This window comes from Hypanus sabinus, chromosome 6 (genome assembly GCF_030144855.1).
Source record: "Hypanus sabinus isolate sHypSab1 chromosome 6, sHypSab1.hap1, whole genome shotgun sequence".
NCBI classification, from domain to species: Eukaryota; Metazoa; Chordata; class Chondrichthyes; order Myliobatiformes; family Dasyatidae; genus Hypanus; species Hypanus sabinus.
The window spans coordinates 55263809-55287997 of NC_082711.1; the positions used below are offsets into that span (position 1 = coordinate 55263809).

General features: G+C 41.3%; 1 pseudogene; it reads right to left on the minus strand.

The window, feature by feature from the left end:
* Positions 1-24189, minus strand: part of LOC132395480 (alpha-2,8-sialyltransferase 8F-like) — a 92456-nt pseudogene that overhangs the window by 44354 nt on the left and 23913 nt on the right.

The following is a 24189-nucleotide window of genomic DNA, read 5'->3' on the forward strand; positions in this document are numbered from 1 at the left end:
CTGTCCTGAGAGTGTTATCAATAAACCAAAAGCTTGTTTCACCCCTTTGCAACACAATGGCTTATTTTGTATAATTAGTAAAGATAGCAAATCTTACAGAATAAGAACTGTTACCTGTTTGGTTTAAGAGTAAAGATTTTGCTCAGTTCCATACATTCTGGTGAAATACGCTTCTGTTGATGCTTTCTTGTCTGCTCTGTGATTCTGCAAAAATCCAGTCAAGAAAGATAAAGATAAAGATAAAGAGTCAAACAATAAAACACCTACTTTTAGGATTATATTTTACGTTATTATGGACATTAACGTTGAATCTTATTGCAATTCTACTGAGTAAAACACTAAATTTGTTTTGCAATATTTATAACAGAACTGGGTTTCCAGGTGAAAAATATGGATTGCTGATTTAGTTGTACAAGGCATGGAATAATAGAATAGTAAATTAACAATGAAGCTATTACTGTATTGTATTTCTGTTATTTCCATCTCATCTTCATCACATATGCCCCTGGCTCAGCTCATCTGTTGCTCATTCATGCTAAAAATATCTAGACATAATCATGCAAATCAGGGGTGTCAAACTCATTTTAGGTCACAGGCCAGATTGGGCAAAATGCAGCTTCATGCGGGCCGGATCAGTCGGGCGCGTGTGAACGCAGCTTTCATTGCCTCCGTTTTTTCAGCCTGTTCTCACGTGTCTCAGTCTCTGCTATAACTACAAAGTGTTTCACTTCACAAATTCCGTTTCTTATGAAGAAGACTGCTGAGCAAGCATTATTTTTATGATTGGTATTAACTTACAATCATAGGCTTCATATCGCCGGGCCATTAATAATTAAAATAATAGATCTATCTAAAATGATCTCGCGGGCCAGATATAATTGTACGCCGGGCCAGATATGGCCCGCGGGCCTTGAGTTTGACACCTATGATGCAATTCCTGAACATCATAGGATATCAATTATTAGCTCTACTGAATAATGGGTGTTTACCGTCACTGATATGAATCAACATTTGATTTAGACTGTAAGGAAGGACAGGCAGGCTTTATGATAGGATAGAAAGGCTGAAGTGAGTTTATTTCTATTGAGGATATAGGAGATGAACTTTGAGCATGGATCAGCATGGGGAACTATGATGTTTTGACCATTTTATAGCCTTAATTGACAGAGGTTCAGGACTGAATGTTTAATGTTCCTGGCTTTCAATGTTTCAGAAGAGACAGAGAGGGAGGAGGGAGAGCAGATATACTACCAGTCAGAAACAATATCACAGCTGCACTCTGGGAGAATTGTTCAGTCACTTTACTCTGATAAGGTTATTTATAGACCCACTTCCCCACCAAGTAGCCATCAGAACACTGAGGGACAGATATTCAGGCAGATGGTGTGAAAACAACGGTTTTGTCATAGTGGGTGACTTCAACTTCCCAAATATAGATTGAGAACGCTGAATTCAAGAGGGTTATCGGAGAAGAAGCCTAGGAGAGACAATAGTGGAAATTCCTCTGCTTGCATCTTCAGAAACAGCTCTATTTCTATCTTTAATATCTCTATTTTTCCCTTTCAGGGATCTTTTGAAGACAGGAAATTGATGTGCCGTGTGAGGTGAAAGATCAAAAGCAGCAAGCTGACTGCTGACTGTGTGTGCAGAGACCCAAATTCTTTGGGCACAGAGCTCGGAAAAAGTGACACAACAGACTTTTAACGTCATAAATTAAGGAGTTTTTTGTTATGTCTCCCCTCTTACTGTGAAGCAGAGATACCTCTTTTTCCCTTAATGGAGAGAATGAGGAGAGGAAAGGGGAGAGTGAGGAGGGGGAAAGGTGGAGAGTGATGAGGGAGGGAGAGGGGGAGAGAGAGAGATAGAAAGACAGACAGACTGTGCTATGTCGAATATACACTGGGTGAACAAGTAATCTTTGGGATACTACAAGTCTGTGCCTTTATTGATGCTTTGCTGCATGCTTGAGTGCCCAGTGAGGGGTATCAATGCTTTTTTTGCTGGTGGGGAGGGGGGAATCATTGCTTTGCTGCTGCTTATGCATGGTAGGGGGAACCTGGGGGGCTTTGGGGTTCTAAAATTTAACTGTCCTTCATTCTATGGGGAACTGCTCTGTTTTCGTGGATGGTTGCGAAGAAAAAGTATTTCAGGAGATGAGATATTGACTTCAAACTTTCTGCATAATCACTGCATGTGCATGTAACGAGAGCTATATAACTAATTTCCTTCTACCTTAGGCCACAAACTTATCAATCACCCTTGAGCTGGGCCACTCCTGGAGGTCCAAGATGCTGACTTCTACAAAGAATAGATCCGTATGCTCCACAACCACTGGACTAAGTGTATAAATGTAGGAGGGGACTATGTTGAAAATTAAAAGTGCTAGGTTTTCTAAAATTGACTCCTTCTACCTTAGGCCATGAACTTACCAATCACCCCTCGTTTATTGTATACATTTCTCTGACATTAAGTATACCTATTGAAACGTTTGAGGTGTAAACAGTGTGGAAGTGAAGAGGCTGCTCCCTTTGGTAGAGTGGTTAATATCTAAATGCCACAGATTATGAAAAATTACGAAATCAAACCAGAAACGGGCTTTATATCACTGGCATACGTTGTGAAACTTGGTGTTTTGCAGCAGCAGTACAATGCAATACATAATATGAAAAGCTTTAAATTACAGTAAGAAAATATTATCCTTTGCCTCTCTCCTGGCTAGACACTTGATCCTCCTTAGATGGAGATTTCACCCCGCCCACTCATGCTCAATGGCTTAACGACATTATGGCCTGCTTGGACCTCGAAAAAATTCATTATTCAGTTCTTAATTCGGATCTAAAGTTCCATAAGGTCTGGGGACCTTTTATCGAGTACTTTCATAACCTTCCTCTTGACTAGGGTTTTTTTTCTTTTCGGTCCCTTGCTTTCAGCTCCTTTTTTTTCTGGTAGTAGGCATTACTATCCTCTGTTGCTAAGTGTATTCACAGTCTGGGAGTTTGATTGTCCTGATTTATATTCTCTATATTGTGTTTTGGTTGATCTGGAGTTTTTTTTTTGTGTTGTGGGGCTTGGGGAGGATACTAAGTTTACTTGTCTTCAATTTAGGTACTTTTTTTAAAATTCTCTTTCTCTGTATCATATTGTCATTGTATGCTTAATTTTGCACTGTTTTAATGTTCCTCATTGTGATTTGGGGTTTTTTAATCTGTAAAATGTATAAAAAAACTAATTAAAAAAATTACAGTAAGAAGTATATATATATTTTTTTAAGTTAAAATTAATTAAGCAGTGGAAAAAGAGAGAACACAAAGTCGTGAGATAGCGTTCATGGCTTCAATGTCCATACAGAAATCTGATGGCAGAAGAGAAGAGGCAATTCCTGAAATGTTAAGTATGAGTCTTCAGGTTCCTGAATCTTTGGGGCCTTGATGGTCGCAATGTCCTTGGTGATGGAGATCCTTAATGATGGATGCCACCTTTCTGAGACATCATTCCATGAACGTGTCCTGGATTTTGGGGACACTAGTGCCCTTGATGGAGTTGACTGTATTTCCAAATTTCTGCAGCTTATTTTGATCCTGTGCAGTGGCAACAATCCCATCATCTACATACCAGATGGTGATGCAGCCAGTTAGAATGCTCTCCACAGTAGATCTACAGAAATTTGTGAGTGACTTTGATGACAACCAAGTCTCCTCAAACTCCAAATGAAATATAGCCACTGTCATGCTTTCTTTGTCACTGCATCAATCTGTTGGGGTCTGGATAGATCCTCAGACACCCAGGAACTTGAAATTGTTCACTGTTTCTACTTCTGATCCCTTGATGAGGATTGGTGTGTGTTCTCTTCTTACCCTTTCTGAAGTCCACAATCAGTTTTTTTGGTCTTACTGACATTGAGTGCAAGGATTATGCTGCAACTGGCTGATCTGTCCCTCTCTTGCATGCCTTCTCGCCATCGTCTGAAGTTCAGCCAATAATTGTGCCATGAACAAATTTATAGATGGTGTTTAAGCTGTGCCGGGCCACACAGCTATGGGTGTAGAGAGAGTAGAGCAGTGCACAAACTGTGCTTCCTTGAGGTGCACTAGCATTGATTGTCAGTGAGGTGGAGATGTTATTTCTGATCCACACAGACTGTGGTCTTCTGGTGTGGAAGCAAAAAATCCAGTTGCAGAGGGAAGTACAGAGACCCTGGTTTTGAAGCTTTTTGATCAGAACTATAGGAATGATTGTGTTAAACACTGAGCTGTAGTAAATTTATAATAGACTGATGCACATATTAGTATTATCCAAGTGATTCAAGGCTCTGAGAAAAGCTATTGAGATCAGATCCACTGTAGACCTATTGTATTGAGGGGCTGTCACCTTGTAAGGGTTCACCATCTTAAAGACATCAGCCTCCCAGACAGTGATCACAAGGTCACTAGGTGCTGCAGGGATGCTTATAGCTGTCGTTTTATTCTCCTTTTCAAAGGGTGCATAAAAGGCTTTGAGCTCATCTAAGAATGAAGCATCACTGCCATTTATAATGTTAGGTTTCGCTTTGTAGGACATAATGGGCTGCAAACCCTGAGAGAGTTGGCTTGCATCTGATTCTGCCTCTAAACTCAATTGTAATTGTTCTTTTTCTCTTGAGATCTCGTCGTACCTGGCCTCTTTGTATAGTATTGGATCACCAGATTTGAATGCTACCGATCTAGCCCTCACTGGACTATGAATCTGGTTCATTCAAGGCTTTTGATTTGGGTGTGTACAGCATGTTCTCACAGGCACACACTCAGCCAGACAAGTCTTAATGAAGTCAGTGACAACTGTGGTGTATTCATTCAGGCTTGAAGATGAATCTGTGAATTTTGTCCAGTCCACCAACTCAATGCAAATGGGAACAAAATTGAAAACATAATGAGGAAATACTTTTTAATGTGTGCCTGAAACCTGGAATATAGATGTGGTGGAAGTAGGTTTCATTATCCACTTCCAAAGGGAAATCTTAAGTACTGTCTATGGTGAAGATGAGTTTGCAAGGCTAAAGAGTAGTAGTGGTGGAGTGCTGTAGTCAAAAACCAGCATGAACATTATGGAAATAATGGTTGTTTTCTGTAGCATAAACATTCCATGATTCTAGATTAGTTGTTTTACTTTCCATATTAACCTTTGATGCAGCACCTATTGAACGTCTACTGACCTGACATTCTTTGTACATGAATAAGTTCCCCTTTGTCTATTGTGAAGTTACATCTTCAAATAATTCCCTTAAAATTATTCTTTCACAAAAGCATGAAAGGGATCATTGATAAGTAAGGATTAGAACGTGGTGGAACTCAGCAGGTCAGGCATCATCCATGAAGAGGAATAAAAAGTGGACATTTCCACAGAGACCCTTCATCAGGACTGTTCATCATACAATAGTTCTGAGTGTCCTGCTAATGCATCTTCAACAAATGTTCTAATATTCCTGCTGCCTTCTATCTCCTTCCATTTTATTATCATTTTTAATTTTTTTCAACTTAAGCTGGTAAAACCTGAGGTACTGCATATCCAAGGACACTCTTTTGTCAATTACTCTGCACCTTCACACTATTCTAGCAGTGTTTACTATTGTGGCTTTCTGAAGATTTACATAGATATTGTTGTGTAGCCCTAATTGTTTAATGCTATTGCGTAGCGCCTTTGGGATGACACCAGTTGTAGATGTTGCTACCAGAACAATGTATACACTTTTCCTTTTCCAGAGTCTTTTAATTTCCACTTTTAATTCGGCATAGTTCTGCTGTTTTTCACTTATTGATTTCTGTAAGTTACGTGTGTTTGGAATGGCTATATCTATTAAAAAAGTTGTTCTTGCTTGTTTATCCTGTATTATTATATCCAGATGGTTGTTATGGATTGTCCTATCTGTAATAACTGATCGGACATAATATAATTTATGGCATTCAGACTCCAAATCTGGATCAGGTTTGTACTTATAGTAAGGTGTGACCTCATTAATGAGTTTGTATTTTAAAGCAGGCTTTTGATGAATGATGTTTGACATCTGATTGTGCCTGTGTCAATAGATCAAATAGTGTTAACCTGTTACAGGATCCTGTAATGGGTTGGATTGTTTCTGGTTTTTCTCAGCATTTTCTACATTTATCATCTTGAATTTGTTTGGCGGGAGGGTATGTGCATGTGCGCGCACATGTGTGTGCGTGTTATAAGCACCTGGTCTCGTATTTCTCAAAGAAACTCTGTTTCTGGGAAGAACTCCAACTCTGAGCCAGGCATTGGTCACTCCCTCGTCGACATCTAGTCTGCTCCGATCGCGGGGATAACTTCCATTAGTTAACTTTTTTTCAAATTGTCTTAATTTTTCTGGGTTGATATCTCATTTAAGTTCAGTGGCATATGTTCCTTATGTTTAATAATGTTATTATAATGGGGAGCATTTGGTCCATGGTGACAAACGGGAGAAGCCCGTTCAGAACTGCCGGCTTTAATCAAGTCAAGTCGCTTTTTATTGTCACTCCGACCATAACTGCTGGTACAGTACACAGTAAAAACAAGACAATGTTTCTCAGGACCATGGTGCTACATGAAACATTACAAAAGCTACACTAAGCTACTTAAAACAACACAAAGACTACAGACTACAGACTTACCCAGGACTGCATAAATTGGACAAAACAGTGCAGGCATTACAATAAATAATAAACAAGACAATAGGCACAGTAGAGGGAAGTTGGTGTCAGTCCAGACTCTGGGTATTGAGGAGTTTGATGGCTTGGGGGAAGAAAGTGATACATAGTCTGGTCATGAGAGCCCAAATGTTTCGGTGCCTTTTTCCAGAGGGCAGGAGGGAGAAAAGATTGTATGAGGGGTGCGTGGGGTCCTTCATAATGCTGTTTGCTTTCCACTGCTGCATATGGTGTAAACGTCTGTAATGGTGGGAAGAGAGACCCCGATGATCTTCTCAGCTGACCTAACTGTCCACTGCAGGACCTTGCGATCCGAGATGGTACAATTTCAGAACCAGGCAGTGATGCAGCTGCTCAGGATGCTCTCAATACAACATCTTTAGAATGTGGTGAGGATGGGAGTGGCAGATGAAATTTCCTCAGCCTTCACAGAAAGTAGAGATACTGCTGGGCTTTCTTTGCTATGGAGCTGGTGTTGAGGGACCAGGTGAGATTCTCTGCCAGGCGAACACCAAGAAATCTGGTGCTCCTAACGATCTCTACCGAGGAGCCAGTGATGTTCAGTGGGGAGCGGTCACTCTGTGTCCTCCTGAAGTCAGCAACCATCTCTTGTTTTGTTCACATTAAGAGACAGGTTGTTGGCTCTGCACCAGTCTGTTAGCCACTGCACCTCCTCTCTGTAAGCTGACTCGTCGTTCTTGCTGATGGGACCCACCACGGTCGTGTCATCGGCGAACTTGATGATATGGTTCGAGCTGTGTGTTGCAGCACAGTCGTGGGTCAGCAGAGTGAACAGCAGCGGACTGAGCTCACAGCCCTGGGGGGCCCCCATGCCCAGTGTGATGGTGTTGGAGATGCTGCTTCTGATCCAGACTGACTGAGGCCTCCCAGTCAGGAAATCTAGGATCCAGTTGCAGAGGAAGGTGTTCAGGCCCAGTAGGCTCAGCTTTCCAATCAGATTCTGAGGGATGATTGTGTTGAATGCTGAACTAAAATCTATGAACAGCATTTGAACGTATGTGTCTTTTTTTGTCCAGGAGGGTTAGGGCCGGGTGGAGGGTGATGGCAATGGCGTCATCTGTTGAATGGTTGGGAAGGTACACAAGCAGCAGGGGATCCAGTGAAAGGGGCAGCAGGGTCTTGATATGCCTCATGACAAGCCTCTTGAAACACTTCATAATGATAGATGTGAATGCAATGGGACGGTAGTCATTGAGGCAGGACACTGAAGACTTCTTCGGCACGGGGATGATGGTGGAGGCCTTGAAGCACGTTGGAATGGTGGCGCTGCTCAGCGAGATGTTGAAGATGTCAGTGAGAACATCTGCTAGCTGGTCTGCACATCCTCTGAGCACTCTACCAGGGATGTTGTCTGGTCCAGCAGCCTTCCGTGGGTTGACCCTGCACAGGGTTCTCCTCACATCGGCCATGGTGAGACACAGAACCTGGTCATTCAGAGGAGGGGTGGACTTCCTTGCCGCCACATCATTTTCTGCCTCAAAACACGCATTGAAGTTTTTCAGCGCATCTCGGAGGAAGTCATCACCCGCACAGTCAGGTGATGTTGTCCTGTAGTTCGTGATGTCCTAAATGCCCTTCCACGTGCGCCGCGTGTTGCTGCTGTCCTGGAGGTGGCTGCAGATTCTCTGGGTGTGTGCACACTTTGCATATGATGGCCCGGGACAGGTTAGCCATTGCTGTTGTTAGGGCTGCCTTGTCACCTGCTCTGAAGGCGGAATCACGGGTCCTCAGCAGCGCATGCACCTCCGCTGTCATCCATGGCTTCTGGTTAGAGCATGTAGTGATCGTCTTGGACAGAGTAACATCATCAATGCACTTGCTGATGTAGCTGGTACTGATGCAGTGTACTCCTCTAAGCTGGTAGAGTCGCAGTTGCAGTCTCCCTGAACGTGTGCCAGTCAGTGTTCTCAAAGCAGTCTTGAAGAGCAGAGATGGCTCCTGCTGGCCAGGTTTTCACCTGCTTCTGAACTGGTCTGGAGCGCCTGACGAGCAGTCTGTATGCTGGGATTAGCATAACAGAGATGCAGTCTGAGTATCCGAGGTGGGGTCAGGGCTCTGCCCGGTACGCATCAGGGATGTTTGTGTAAACCAGGTTCAACGTGTTCTCCCCTCTCATTGCAAAGTCCTGATGCTGATGGAATTTGGGCAGCACTGACTTGAGGTTTGCGTGGTTAAAATCCCTGGCGACAATAAACAGACCATCAGGGTGAGTGTTCTGCAGTTCACTAATAGCCCCATACAGTTTACAGAGCGCCTCCTTAGCATTAGCGCTGGGGTGGAATGTACACACCGACTACAAGGACAGTGGTGAATTCCCGTGGTAATTAGGATGGTCTGCATCTAACTTCTCACCCAATCCTGTTTTCTTCAAAACCTGATGAGCCAAAGCCTCCCCACTCTACCACTGGTCCATTCACACAATGGCCTCTCCACTTAACCCTGCCTTAATTTTATTTGCCTTTGCTAATGAATTGCTATTTGGCTGTGCTTCTGGAAAACACCAAAAGCCCACAAACACTCCATCTTATATCTTCCTCCACAACCTATGAGTTGCTCCTCTCTCACTCCCAATGTAATTGAGCCACCAGAAAACACCAAAAGACTGCAAAGGCTGCCTTTTAAATCTCTTCTCCTGACCTGTGAGTCACCTTCTCTCTCACTCCCGATGTGATTGGACCACTGGAAAAACACCAAAAAACCACGAATGCTCCTTTTTAAATATCTCTCCACAACTTCTGAGTCACTTCCTCTCATGCTCCCGCTTTGATTGGGCACTGGGAGAAAAGTGAAAGCCCGTGAACACTCCTTTTTAAATCTCTCTCCCTGGCCTGTAAGTTGCCTCCTCTCTCACTCCTGATGTGATTGGGCCACTGGAAAAACTTAGTTTAAACAAAGCACCTCTCCTTTCTCTATCATGCATGTTATTTCCTCAAAGAACTCCAAATGATTTGTCAAGCAAGACTTCTCCTTAGGGAAACCTTGCTGACTTAGCCTATTTTATCATGTGCCTCTAAGTACTTTGAAACTTCATCCTTAATAATGGAGTCCAATGTCTTTCCAACCACTGATGTCAGGCTAACTGGCCTATAATTTCCATTCACCTGCTTCCCTCTGTTTTTAAAAATTTGAGTGACATTTGTTATTTTCCAGCCCTCTGGAAATTTTCTAGTGATTCTTGTAAAATCATTACTAATGCCTGTACAATCTCTTCAGCTACCTTGTTCGGGACATTGTGGAGTAGTCCATCTGGTCCAGGTGACTTATCTACCTTCAGAACTTTCAGCTTCCCAAGCTTTAGTAAAAGCAACTACACTAATTTGTTCTCTCTGACACTTGGACTTCTGGAGTACTGCTAGTGTCTTTCACAATGAAGACTGACCCAAAATACTTATTAACTTCATACACTATTTCTTTCTTCTGCATTACTACCTCTCCAACATAATTTTCCAGTGGTCCAATATCCACTCTTATCCCTCTTTTACTCTTCTATATATGAAAATATTTTGGTATCGCCTTTTATATTATTGGCTAGCTTACCTTGAGTTTCCTAATCAAATCTGGTTCATTTCACAATACCCAATTCAGAATTGCTTTTTTCTCCTCGTGGGCTCAACCACAAGCTGCCCTAAAAAATCACCTGGTAGGCATTCTACAAATACTCTGTCTTGGGATCCAGCGCTGACCTGATTTTTCCAATATGCCAGCATATTGAAATTCCATCATGACTATTGTAACAGTGCTCCCTTTACATGTTTTTTCTATCTCCTATTGTAATCTACATCCACATCCTGGTTACTGTTCACAGATATGTATATAACACCCGTTAGGGAAATGAGACAGGCTATATCACTGATTTGGCATTGAAATGGAAACATATTGTTAGATCACAGACAATCAAGTGGCAAATAAAGTGCTGGGGTGGGGAAGTGGGTAATGGCATCAATCAAATTTTTATGGATGAAATTTAGTTTTATCACAGGATTATTCAAATGAAACTTTAAATAGTAAACAGCACTCCAAATTAATTGCCTAAATTGGGAACAGATATCTCCTAGTAACTGCCAGAGTAGATAGTATTTGAACTGCCCTCCTTCGAACTCCAAAGGAAAATGCCTTGCCCTTGACCTCTACATGTGAGACGCTTCAGGTGCATAGGAGCATGCCAGTCAAGTGTTTCACCATGTGGAAGTATGCTCAGCAAAAAGAGAACAGCAGTTCCAGAGGCAGCCCTCTAACACCTTTTCAAGGCAAGTATTAATGAGAAGTAAATGGTAGCCTCACCACTGTACTTGTTTCCTGAAAAATCACTGAATAAAAACAAAAATGAAGTAGATACAGTGGACCACGCAGGTGAGTGGCGCTTAAAGTTTTGAAGGCAAGAGCAGATCAATATTTGAACATTACCTTTGAGAGCAATAAATTCATAGAAAAACATTGTTTGGCACTAAGCCACAAAAAGTGTAAGCCAGTCTGGAGGGACTGAGGCCAAATTCAACAACTACAGTACCAGAGTGGAGATGAAGGCATGAAGATAGCCTACATGCAAAACTGAACTATGGAGGAGTTGGAGACAGATTCAATATGAAGGAGAGCAGGTTGGGATAAAGTACCACTGGGATGAAGTTTCTGGGTACATATCCAGAGCTTATTCATTTATATTTATCATTATTATTGTTATGAGCAGAGAGATAACATCTGCCGGAAGTAAATTCCTTGTATGTGTACAGGTACTTGGCGATTAAAGTCTGATTCTGATTCTGATTCTGATTCTGATCCTGATTCTGTGGACCACTAATCCATAGGTAAAGCTTAAATCTAATAATGACATCTGGGGAACTCAATCAAGAAATTAAATACATTTGGAGTTAAAGCTAGTCATTATGATGGTGATTATGAAACTAGTGAATTCTTATTTAACATCCATCTGATTCATTAATGTCTTAGAGAAGGAAAGATAGTACTGTATCCTTCTTTGGTCTGAAAATTATGTCCCTTCAGATCCAGAATATGGAAGATGCTTATCTTCCTCCCATTTTGAGACCATCATTTTAGCAGTACCATCAACATTCTTTGAACTTTTCTTGGAAAAGCAAACATGAATAGTAATAGAGAAATAACTGGAAAACAAGATCACACCAATATTTTATACTATTGTAATATCATTGCTCTTATATTCCAATCCTCCTGCAATAAAAGACAACTTGTCTTTCTAAAAGCCTGCCACACCTACACGTCAGCTTTCAAGGTTTTGTTTAACATTGACAACCAGCTTTTATTAAACATTTTCCTGTCTCTCAACATTAAAAGATATGCACATATTTAGACTGAACTAATCCTATTTGGCTGTATAAGACCCATACTTTTTTTGTATTTCCTATCATGTTCAAACACCCTTTGCTTGTCATAATTGTGGCTGCAAATTCAGAAGCAACAAAGAGCCAAGATAGAGTCTTTATGGAGCAGGAGGAGCATGGTATCCAGGGTTTCGGCCCAAAATGTTGACGGTGCTTTTTTCCATAGATGCTGCCTGGCCTGCTGAGTTCATCCAGTACTTTGTGTGTGTTGCTCAAATTTCCAGCATCTGCAGCTTTTCTCTTGTTAGTGATAGCTGTCCTCAGTTTGTTTTAAAAATATCTCATCGCCAATGTTATGTTTTGTAACTTCAAAACATTAAACTAATTCAAAGTATACATGGGAGTCCAAAATGCAAGTCTAACTTTGAGTTTTACTTTAAATACACACACATATCATATGTTAGCATGACGATGTATGCAATTCATGTATTTATCTAATCTGTAATGAATTATTGAAATGAACAAGAGTGCTAAATCAAGCAGAATATTTACAAGATTATTCTAATATTAATGAAACATTAAACACACACTGTATATAACAGTTACTTGTACAGTGTGTTTTATAGGATTGCTTGTATATTTACAGTTTTTTAAAAAAATGTATTCTTTATTGCTTTTTTCCAGCATTGTAATGGCATTTCATTCACTGAAAAAGGAACTTGAACTCAATGGTGTGAGATAGGGCTTGCTGTGGTATTTCAGATAAGCCCACATAGAATATAGAACAGTATAGAATAGACTGCATGCGCTACGATAACTAATTCTAGATGGCTGTACATGATCCTAAGTCTCCATACCATCCATGTGTCTGTCAATATCAATATGATGTCTGATTCTACCACCACACCTGGCAGCTGCTCCTGGCACCTACCATTCTGATAAAACTTACAATAATCATCTGCCTTAATATCTCTCTTCTCATTAAATATCTGTTTTTTCAATATATGATATTTCTGGCCTGGAAAATAGGTTCTGACAATCTATCCTATCAATTTCTCTTGTAATTTATAAACTTCCATCAGGCTTCCAGGGAGATGAACCTGGTCAGGTGTCAGGTCTCTCAGTGGGAGAGCATTTTGGAGATAGTGATCATAATTCTATCTCTTTACCACAGCATTGGAGAGGAATAGGAACAGGCAAGTTAGGAAAGTGTTTTATTGGATTAAGTGGAAATATGAAGTTATCAGGCAGGAACTTGGAAATATAAATTAGGAACAGATGTTCTCAGGGAAATGTACGGCAGAAATGAGGCAGATGTTCAGGGGATATTTGCATGACGTTCTGCATAGGTACGTTCCAATGAGACAGGGAAAGGATGGTAGGGTAGAGAAACCATGGTGTATAAATGCTGTTGAACATTTAGTCAAGAAGAAAAGCTGACAAAAGGTTAAAAAAAACTACGTAATGATAGAGGTCTAGAAAATTATAAGGCGAACAGGAAGAAGCTTAAAAATGAAATTAGGAGAGCCAGAAGGGGCCATGAGAAGGCCTTGGTGCACAGATTAAGGAAAACCCCAAGGCATTCTACAAGTATGTGAAGAGCAAGAGGATAAGACATGAGAGAATAGGACCAATCAAGTGTGACAGTGGAAAAATGTATATGGAACCAGAGGAGATAACAGAGGTAATTATTGAATACATTGCTGCAGTACATCAGTCTGAAAAGATTGAGCATATAGATGTTAAGAAAGATGTGCTGGTGCTTTTGGAAAGCATCAAGGTGGATAAGTCACCAGGACCGGACAAGATATACCCCAGGTTACTGTGGGAGGCAAGGGATGCGATTTCTGAACCTCTGGCAATGATATTTGCATCATCAATGGGGACAGGAGAGGTCCCGGAAAATGTTGTTTCTTTATTCAAGAAAGGGAGTAGACATATCTCAGGAAATTATAGACCAGTGAGTCCTACTTCAGTGGTCTGTAAGATGATGGAGAAGATCCTGAGAGAAGGACTTATGAATATTTGAAGAGCATAATATGATTAGGAATTTTCAGCATGGCTTTGTCAAGGGCAGGTCATGCCTTACGAGCCTGATTGAATTTTTTGAGGATGTCACTAAACACTTTGATGATGGTAGAGCTGTAGACGTAGTGTATATGGATTTCAGAAAGGCTTTTGACAAGGTACCACATGCAAGCCTTATGAGAAAGTACAGAGACATGTAATCCAAGGAGAAATTGCTTTGTGGATCCAGAACTGGCTTACCCACAGAAGGCAAAGAGAGGTTGTAAATGGGTCATATTCTGCATGGAGTTTGGTCACTAGTGGAGTGCCTCAGGGACCTCACTTGGAGTACTGGCTCAGTTCTGGTCACCTCACTACAGGAAGGATGTGGAAACTATAGAAAAGGTTCAGAAGAGATATACAAGAATTTTGCCTGGTTTGGTGAGCATGCCCTATGAGAATAGGTTGAGTGAACTTTTCCTTTTCTCCTTGCAGCGACAGGGGATGAGGGGACCTGCTAAGATGAGAGTCATTGATCGTATGGAGAGTCAGAGGCTTTTTCCCCAAGGCTGAAATAGCTAACACAAGAGTGCACAGTTTTAAGGTGCTTGGAAGAAGGTACAGAGGAGATGTCAGGGGTAAATATTTTTATGCAGAGGGTGGTGAGGTATGGCATGGGCTATTGGCAACAGAGGTGGAGGAGGATACGATAGGGTCTTTTAAGAGATTCCTGGACAGGTACATGGAGCTTAGAAAAATAGAGGGCTATGGGTAGCCCTAGGTAATTTCTAAAATAAGTACATGTTCGGCATGGCATCATGGGCCGAAGGGCCTGTATTGCGTTGTTGCTTTTCCATGTTTCTCCTTTACCTCTGACACTCCAGAGTAAATAATCCAGGTCTGTCCAAACTTTCCTAAGAGTTAGTAATCTCAAATCCAGACTGCATCCTGGTGCATCTCCACTTCACTCTCTCCCAAACTTCTATGTGCTTCCCGTAATGGGGTGACAAGAATTGAATACTCCATATGTACCCTAATATGGGCTTCATCTATCTTTTTTCAACAACTTAATTTTCAACAACTCTCATCCTGTTCCACTACAGGCAGCTGTGGAGGCCAATTCTTTATGTATATTTAAGGCAGAAGTTGATACATTCTTGATTGTTCAGGGCATGAAGGAATATGGGGGAAGGCAGGAGGCTGGTGCTGAAAGGAAAATGGATTAGCCATGGTGAAATAGCGGAGCAGACTTGATGGCATTATTCTACTCTTAGAGCTTGCTTCTTTTACATCTTGCCATAATCAATCTAAATACGTATTGTATCTGACCCAACATTACTATTAGGCTCTGGTTACATACTTGTACTCTGCTGTGCGTGACAAAGTTTTACCACCACTACACTGATAGCTGAAGCCCAATCAGCTAATTGTCAGTAAAAGAACAGCTCGGTTTATTGTTCACACATACTTCCTGTAAAGGGGTAAACACAAATGAATACTCCTATTGCCTAATTAAAGTTTTAGCCAAGCTGGTTTCTAAATATTCCTAATTGGCTTCACTGATAAAGGCACACATTGTCTGCTCTCTTTACCACCCTTATGTTGCCACTTTCAGGAAGCTACAGTAATGGACTTGGACTATAAGATCCCTCTGTACATCAGTGCTGTTAATGGTCCTGTCATTTACTGTCATTTTAAGTAAGGGATATGCCAAATGCCTTAAAATCCACACAGACAACCTCCATTGCTCAACTTTCATCAGTCACCTTTGTCTTCTCAATAGTCTTTCTGACTTCAGAGTGAAATAGGCCCTTTGACAGCTAGCAACTCCTAATCTAACCTTAGCCCAATCACAACTTACAATGACATATCAAACTACCAACCAGAATGCTTTTGGACTGTGGGAGGAAACTGGAGCACTTGGAGGAAACACATGCAGTCACGGGGAGAATGTACCAATTCCTTAAAAACAGCAGTGAGACTTGAACCCAGGTCACTTGTACTGTAAAGCATTGTGCTAACCACTATTTACAGCAACTTTTCTCATTTTGTTGCACTATGGAAGTCCCAGTTAACGTCAGGAAAATCCAAGCCATTCAGTAAGCTGCTGCTTTTACATCTTTCCCTAAGCTGCCAACAGATTTGGCCCTCTATCACCTGCCGTCTATTTGGAGGGCTATAGTGACAACAAGGATAGGTTAAATAGGTTTGGAGTTTATTCCCTGGAGCACAAAAGAAAGAGGGAAATCTTATAGAGGCATATATAATGAATGAATGCAGGTTTTTTCCCCTCAGTTTGGGTAAGGCTAAAACTAAAGGCCATAAGCTTATTTAACAGAGATCTGAGGAGGACCTACTTCATTCAGCAGGTTGTGCGAGTGTGAAACTAGCTGTCAGCAGAATGACGTTGACTGCTTGTTTCCATGGATGCTGTCCAACCTGTTGAGTTCCTCCAGCTTATTGCATGTATCAGCAGAGTTGGTAGGTGTGAGTTTAATTGTTATATTTAAGAGAAGTGCATGGACGAGAGAGGTATGGAGGGCTATGATCTGGGTCCACATGGATGGAACTAAGCAGAAAACCAGGTTGGCATGGGCGAGGTGGGCTGAAAAGCCTGCTTCTGCGCTGTGTTTCTGTATGATGATGATTTTATTGCATTCTCCTTATTTTTGGGCTCTACCCATATTGGATCGGTCCTCCAGTTTGTCCTCCCTGGCTGCAGCCGTAAGGTTTTCTCTGATCAGTAGCACAACCCCTCTTCTTCCCTTACTTCCCTCTCTATCATGTCTGAAACACTGGAAGCCCAAAGTCAATTGCCCAGACCTGTCCTTCCCACTTCCTATGATACAATCAAGTCCCTGAGCAATATAAAGATGAACAGGCCAATGTTAAGTTTGCTTCAACAAGAGGAAAATAAGTCACACAATGAATAGTATTAAAATAGTTAAGAGCAAGACGAAGAACCCTGAATATTTATTATTCAACATCCTTGCAGTGGGGAAGTGGAAGCAGCAACATAACCACAGACAAGCTCTGGTTAGATTATTGTGCTTTTGCCAGACTTGATTATAGTAATTACTTGATTAGTAATTACAAGGTTTGATCAGCTAATTGTCAGCACAACAAGGAAAGAAGGAACTTTTGGCTCCTTGATTTTACTTCAGAAAATTCTAAAATGTTCCCAATCCTTGGGCTTGTTGCTTCTCCTGATAACTTAAGCCTTTCCTTAGCTTGATTATTAGTTTAATTTCTGTTGCAATCGATCATTAGAAAAACATAGAAACATTAAAAAACATACAATACAGGCCCTTTGGTCCACAATGCTCTGCCTATCATATCCGCCTCCACCACTGTCGCCGCCATTCCATGCACTCACCACTCGCTGCGGAAAAAACCTACCCCTGACATATCCTCTGTACCTACTTCCAAGCACCTTAAAACTGTGTCCTCCTGTGTTAGTCATTTCAGCCTTGGGAAAAAAGCCTCTGACTATCCACACAATCAATGCCTCTCATCATCTTATACACTTCTGTAACATCACCTCTCATCCTCCGTCGCTCCAAGGAGAAAAGGCTAAGTTTGCTCAAACTATTTTCAAAAGGCATGTTCACCAATCCAAATGTAACACTTGCCCAACAGGCTGGTATATGTCTAAGGGGAAAAGTCCAGCCACTCTCCAACCCCACTTCCCACATACGCAGGTGTTGTGGGAATCAAGTTAATGCAAGGTTGCACACAAACAATATCAAACTCACACCAGATACTGTTATAAAAAATACTTTAAAGATTTTACCAAAACTAAATTACTAATACAGTATATATGAAGGAAAAGAAAATAAAGTAAAAGGTGCCAAACTTATCAGAGTTCAGTCAGTTTAGTGCACATCGTTGGAGCTCAACCATCAAACCATTCAACCCCTCGTCATTTTCCTCTGACCTCCACGTCCTCGCACCTGGGACCACCCTGGTGGTCAACCGAGCAGTACAGCACACGTCCACCTTCTTCGGCGGCTTCTTCCCAACTCCCCAAAAAGACCGCGAAAACCCAGCTCCCAGGGCCACAAGACAAAATAACATTCCCCCATTGGTTAACAAAGGAATACAATCCCCATTATCAGCAATTCTAAAGCTAAACAAACTGCTAGAAGCTTTGAGAATGCTCTGCAAGAAACACTCTCTCACCATAACAAAGAAGCAGTTTTACTTTTATCCACAAAGAAGCCATTTTGATTAACATATGCAGTACACAGGCAACATCCATGTAATTCTCCTCTGCACCCCTGCTATGGTTTCCACATCCTTCCTTTAGTGAGGTGACTGTAACTGAGCACAATACTCCAAGTGGGGTCTGATCAGGGTCCTATATAGCTGTAACATTACCTATTGGCTGTTGAACTCAATCCCATGGTTGAAGGCCAATACACCATATGCCTTCTTAACCACACAGTCAACCAATGCAGCAGCTTTGGTCTTATGGACTCAGAACGCGAGATCCCTCTGATCTTCCACACTGCCAAGAGTCTTACCATTAATACTATATTCTGCCATCATATTTGACCTACCAAAATGAACTACCTCACACTTATCTGTGTTGAACTCCATCTGTCACTTCTCAGCCCAGTTCTGCACCCTATCAATGTCCTGCTGTAACCTCTGACAGCTCTCCACACTATCCACAACACACCCAACTTTTATGTCATCAGCAAATTTACTAACCCATCCCTCCACTTCCTCATCCAAGTCATTTATAAAATTCATGGTGTAGGTGTCCCAGAACAGATCTTGAGAGACCAGTGGTCACCAACCTCAATGAAGAATATGACCCTTCTACAACCAATCTTTGTCTTCTGTGTGCAACCCAGTTCTAGATCCACAAAGCAATGTCCCCTTGGATCCCATGCCTTCTTACTTTCTCAATAAGCCTTGCATGGGGTACCTTGTCAAATGCCTAGCTGAAATCCATATACACTACATCTACTGCTCTTCCTTCATCAATGTGTTTAGTCACATCCTCAAAAATTTCAGTCAAGCTCGTAAGGTATGACCTGCCTTTGACAAACCCATGCTGAAAATTCCTAATCATATTATGCTCTCCAAATGTTCATAAATCCTGCCTCTCAGTATCTTTTCCATCAACTTAATAACCACTGAAGTAAGACTCACTGGTCTGTAATTTCCTGGGCCATCTCTATTCCCTTTCTTGAATAATGGAACAACATCTGCAACCCTCCAATCCTCCAAAACTCTCCTGTCCCCATTGATAATGCAAAGATCATTTCCAGATGCTCAGCAATTACCTCTCTCACTTCCCACAGTTGCTGGAGTATATCTTGTCTGGACCCAGGGACTTAACACATTTGATGCTTTCCAAAACCTCTAGCACATCCTCTCTCTTAAAGTCAATATGCTTAAGCTTTCCCTAACTGTAAGTTTTCCCTAAAATTGCCAAGATACTAGTCCATAGTGAATACTGAAGCATTCATTAACTACCTCTGCTACCTCCTCCAATTCCATACACACTTTTTGACTGTCACACTTGATTGGTCCTATTATCTCATGTCTTATCCTCTTCTTTTCACCTGCTTGTAGAATGTCTTGGGCTTTTTTAAATCCTGCTCACCAAGGCCTTCTCATGGCCCCTTCTGGCTCTCCTAATTTCATTCTTAAGCTTCTTCCTGTTAGCCGTATAATTTTCTAGATCTATCATTACCTAGTTTTTTTGAATCTTTCGTAAGCTTTTCTTTTCTTCTTGACACCATGGTTCCTGTACCCTACCATCCTTTCCCTGTCTCAATGGAATGTACCTATGCAGAACGCCACGCAAATATCCCCTGAACATTTGCCACATTTCTGCCATACATTTCCCTGAGAACTTCTGCTCCAAATTTATACTTCCAAGTTCCTGCCTGGTAGTTTCATATTTCTTCCTGCACCAATTAAACACTTCCCTAACTTGTCTGTTCCTATCCCTCTCCAATGCTATGGTAAAGGAGATAGAATTGTGATCACCATCTCCAAACCACTCTCCCACTGAGAGACCTGACACCTGATCAGGTTCATTTCCCAATAACAGATCAAGTACATCCTCTCCTCTTCTAGGCTTATCTACATACTGTATCAGGAATCCTTCCTGAACACACCTAACAACCTCCACCCCATCTAAACCCTTTGCTCTAGGGAGATGCCAATCAACACTGGGAAAACTAAAATCCCTATCACAACAACCCTGTTATTACTGCAGCACTCCAGAATCTGTCTCCCTATCTGCTCCTCAATGTCCTTGTTACCATTGGGTGGTCTTAAAAAAAACACCCAGTATAGTTAGTGACCTCTTTCTGTTTCTGACTTCCACTCACAGAGACTCCGTAGACAATCACTCCATGACCTACTCTTTTTCTTCAGCTGTGACACTATCTCTGATCAGCAGTGCCACACCCCCACCCCTTTTGCCTCTCCCTGTCCTTTCTGAAACATCTAAAGCCTGGCACTCGAAGTAGCCATTCCTGCCCCTGAGTCGTCCAAGTCTCTGTAATGGCCACTATATCTTAGCTCCAAGTACTGATCCACGCTCTAAGCTCATCCACTTTGTTCACAACATACTTTGCATTACAATAGACACATCTCAAACCTTCAGTCTGAGTGCATCCCTTCTCCATCACCTGCCTATCCTCCCTCTCACACTGAGTACAAGCTTTCTTTAATTGTGAGCCAACTGCCCCCTCCTCCGTCACTTCAGTTTGGTTCCCACCCCCCCCCCCAACAATTCTAGTTTAATCTCTCCCCAATAGCCTTAGCAACCCTTCCCGCCAGGATATTAGTCCCCCTCAGATTCAAGAGCAACCCATCCTTTTTGTATAGGTCACGCCTGCCTCAGAAGAGGTCCCAATGATGCAGAAATCTGAATCCCTTGCCCCTGCTCCAATCCCTCAGCCACTTTTATCCTCCACCTTACTCTATTCCTATTCTGTCATGTATCACAGGCAGTAATTCCTAGATTACTACCTTTGTGGTCCTGTTTCTCAACTTCCTTCCTAACTCCCTGTAGTCTGCTTTCAGGACCTCCTCCCTTTTCCTGCCTATGTCGTTGGTACCGATATGTACCATGACCTCTGGCAGTTCTCCTTCCCACTGCAGGATATCGTGGATGCGATCAGAAACATCCTGGACCCTGGCACCTGGGAAGCAAATTACCATCCATGTTTCTTCCCTGCATCCACAGAATTGCCTGTTTGTCCCCCTATCACTGCTGCCATCCTCTTCCTTTCCCTACCCTTCTGAGCCACAGGCTCAGTGCCAGAGACACAGCCACTGTTGCTTCCTCCAGGTAGGTTGGTCCCCCCCACCTCCATCAGTACTGAAACAGGAGTACTTATTGTAAAGGGGAACAGCCGATGGGGTACTCTAGAATCTGATTCATGCCCTTCCCCCTCCTGACTGTTATTCACTTATTTGTCCCAAGGGCCTGGTGTGACTACTTGGCTTTAGCTCCTCTCTTCAGAAGTAACTTACCTCACCTCAACCCATTATCACTGAATCCCCATTTTGCCAAAGTTCCCATACTCTGACTCCCTCTGCTCAGTTGCCCGCTCTATAAAGCTGTTTTCTTTTTATATTCTTCCTGCCAGTGTAACTCAATGGTGTGCACGCACCTGTGCAATTGTGCCTCAATCAAACCGCTGAAGAAAAATCTCTCTCCTTTTAAATTCTTCCCACCGGTCTAACTCGTTGACATCCACACGCCTGTGCAGTCGTGCCTTGATCAAACTGCTGAAGAAAAAACTCTCTCCTTTTAAATCCTTCCTGCTTGTCTAACTGGCTGATGTCCACGTGTCCGCGCAATCATGCCTTGATCAAAGCTCTAAAGAAAAACTCTCTGTCGTTAAGTTCTTCCCACCATTCTTACTCTGACATCTGCGTGCCTGTGCAGTCGTACCATCTTCTTTTTAGTTCCACTTATAAAACCTGAAGCATTGTCCAATCAGCAAAGGTTTTGCTTCTAAATGTTCCTGCATTACTTTTAGAATAACAACACAGATCATTTTACTGGTTTGAATGCAGCAGACAAATATTGAAGCAAACTGTATGCCTTTCAGCTCAATGTTCCTAGTAAAATTGGCACTTGTTTCTTGTTGCTGTTTCATTTGCTTCAAAATACTGTTCTTTTCATATGATGTAATATGACCCTGTTTCAAGCCTATTTGATTTTCCAGCTTTAAACTTATATATGTTGAGAGGATCGGAGTTAACGACACTGATGATTTTGTATTCTTGTGAGATATTATAAACAGCCTTTTTTTTTTCTTTTTCCAGTTTTTTTTCCTCTCTTTTTCTTTTTTTTACTTTTTTTTTCTTTATTAGCTATTAGATTATTAGTTTAGTTTTTTTTGCATAATATATTTTTTTTCTTTTTTCTGTTTTTTTATATTATATATTATGATATACCTAGATTTACCTCGTTCATATATATATTGTATCGTTCATGATTTGGGTATACTCATTTATACTGTAACCATTGCTTATGTATTCTTTCATGTGCAATGGAAATGTGTATGTTTGTAATCCCATTAACAATGTATCAATTGTATTTTGTTCATATTATCAATAATAATAAAAAGATTGAAAAAGAAAGAAAATACTGTTCTGATAGCTTAGTATATATCAGCCAATTAGCCAGTGTATAATTACACATCAATGTTTCTGATGTAGCCAGCCACCCCTGATTCTTTTCTGTGATTATTATCACCCAGTACTCATGCTTTAGGAAACACCACATCTTCCATTCTCTGAATTTTCTTTAAAAATAACTCAATCTTATCTTCCCTTCTGAAGAACGCTTTTTTAAAAATCTTGACCAGCCTGTACTCGGGTTGTCTGCTTCTCACAGAATTTTACTTTGTACATCTTGCTCACTTGAACAGGTCGGTAGCCATTTTGGGGTCATTTTAAAATACCTAATCACCAGTGTTATGTGTTGTAACTTCAATATATTAAACTTCTTCCAAGAAAACACGGGAGTCTGGTAATGCAGGTCTAGCTCAGTCTTTACTTTAAATGAGACACTTAGGTATCACGTAATAACGTGATGATGTATGCTGTTAACATATTTTTACATAAAAACAATAATTCATTATTTAAACAAACAAGAATGGCTGAGCAAACAATACACACAATCACAAGATTATGCAAATATTATTGAAATATCAAATACACAACAGTGAGAACCATGTACCAGACAGGAAAATCCATCATCATAGCAAATCAGATGAAAAGATACAAACAGTCAATTCTCGGACTGACTGAGACAAGATGGATGCCATTTGGAGAGATTCAACCGGCAAACAGGTTAAGTATCATCTAATCAGGCCATCAAAATGATGATGTACCACATACAGAGAGTGTAGCCTTCTTGAAGAAACTAAAAGCACATAGAGGCATGATCGCATGGCAAGCTATGTTCCAGAACCATCAGTGCTAGCTTTAAAACCAAGCACAAGAATATCACAGCTTGAGTTATCCAACGTGATGCACCAATAACCAATGCTAATGAAGAAGACAAAATAAAATTCTGCTTAACACTCAGTGCAGTCATCAGCAGAGGGAAGGGAAAACCTTAGCCATTGTCATTGGGGACTTTAATGCAAAAATACGCAGGGATAATGCAGGATATTAACAGTAGAGAGGGAAACACAGTCTCAGAGAAATGAATAAAAATGGGAAACGATTTGCTGAACCTTGTGCTAACTTCTGGCTAGTTATTGGAGGAAGCTTATTCCCACGCAAGTAAATAAACAAGGCATATGGATGTCACCAAGCCAGGTAACAGTAAACGACATCGACCATGTATGTATCTCAAAGACATTTCAAAGCTCACCCTGTGATGTAAGAGTTTAAGAAACACATATTTAGTGGAACAGATTTGCAGAGAGGTCATGCCAAGACATACCGTGAATAGAACAGCACATTCTAGTAGGTGATTTCAACTTTCCCAATATTGACTGGTACTTCTTTAGTGTGAGGGCCTTAGATAGGCAGAATTTGTTAGGTGCATTCAGATGCAAGTTTTCCTTAGTTGAAGGATCTAGTCTGGATGAATCACAATTTCCAAATAAAGGATAATCCCTTTGGAACTCAGCAGCTGAAACTGGAAAATTAGTTGATGATCGCAGATCAGTCATGATCTTGATGAA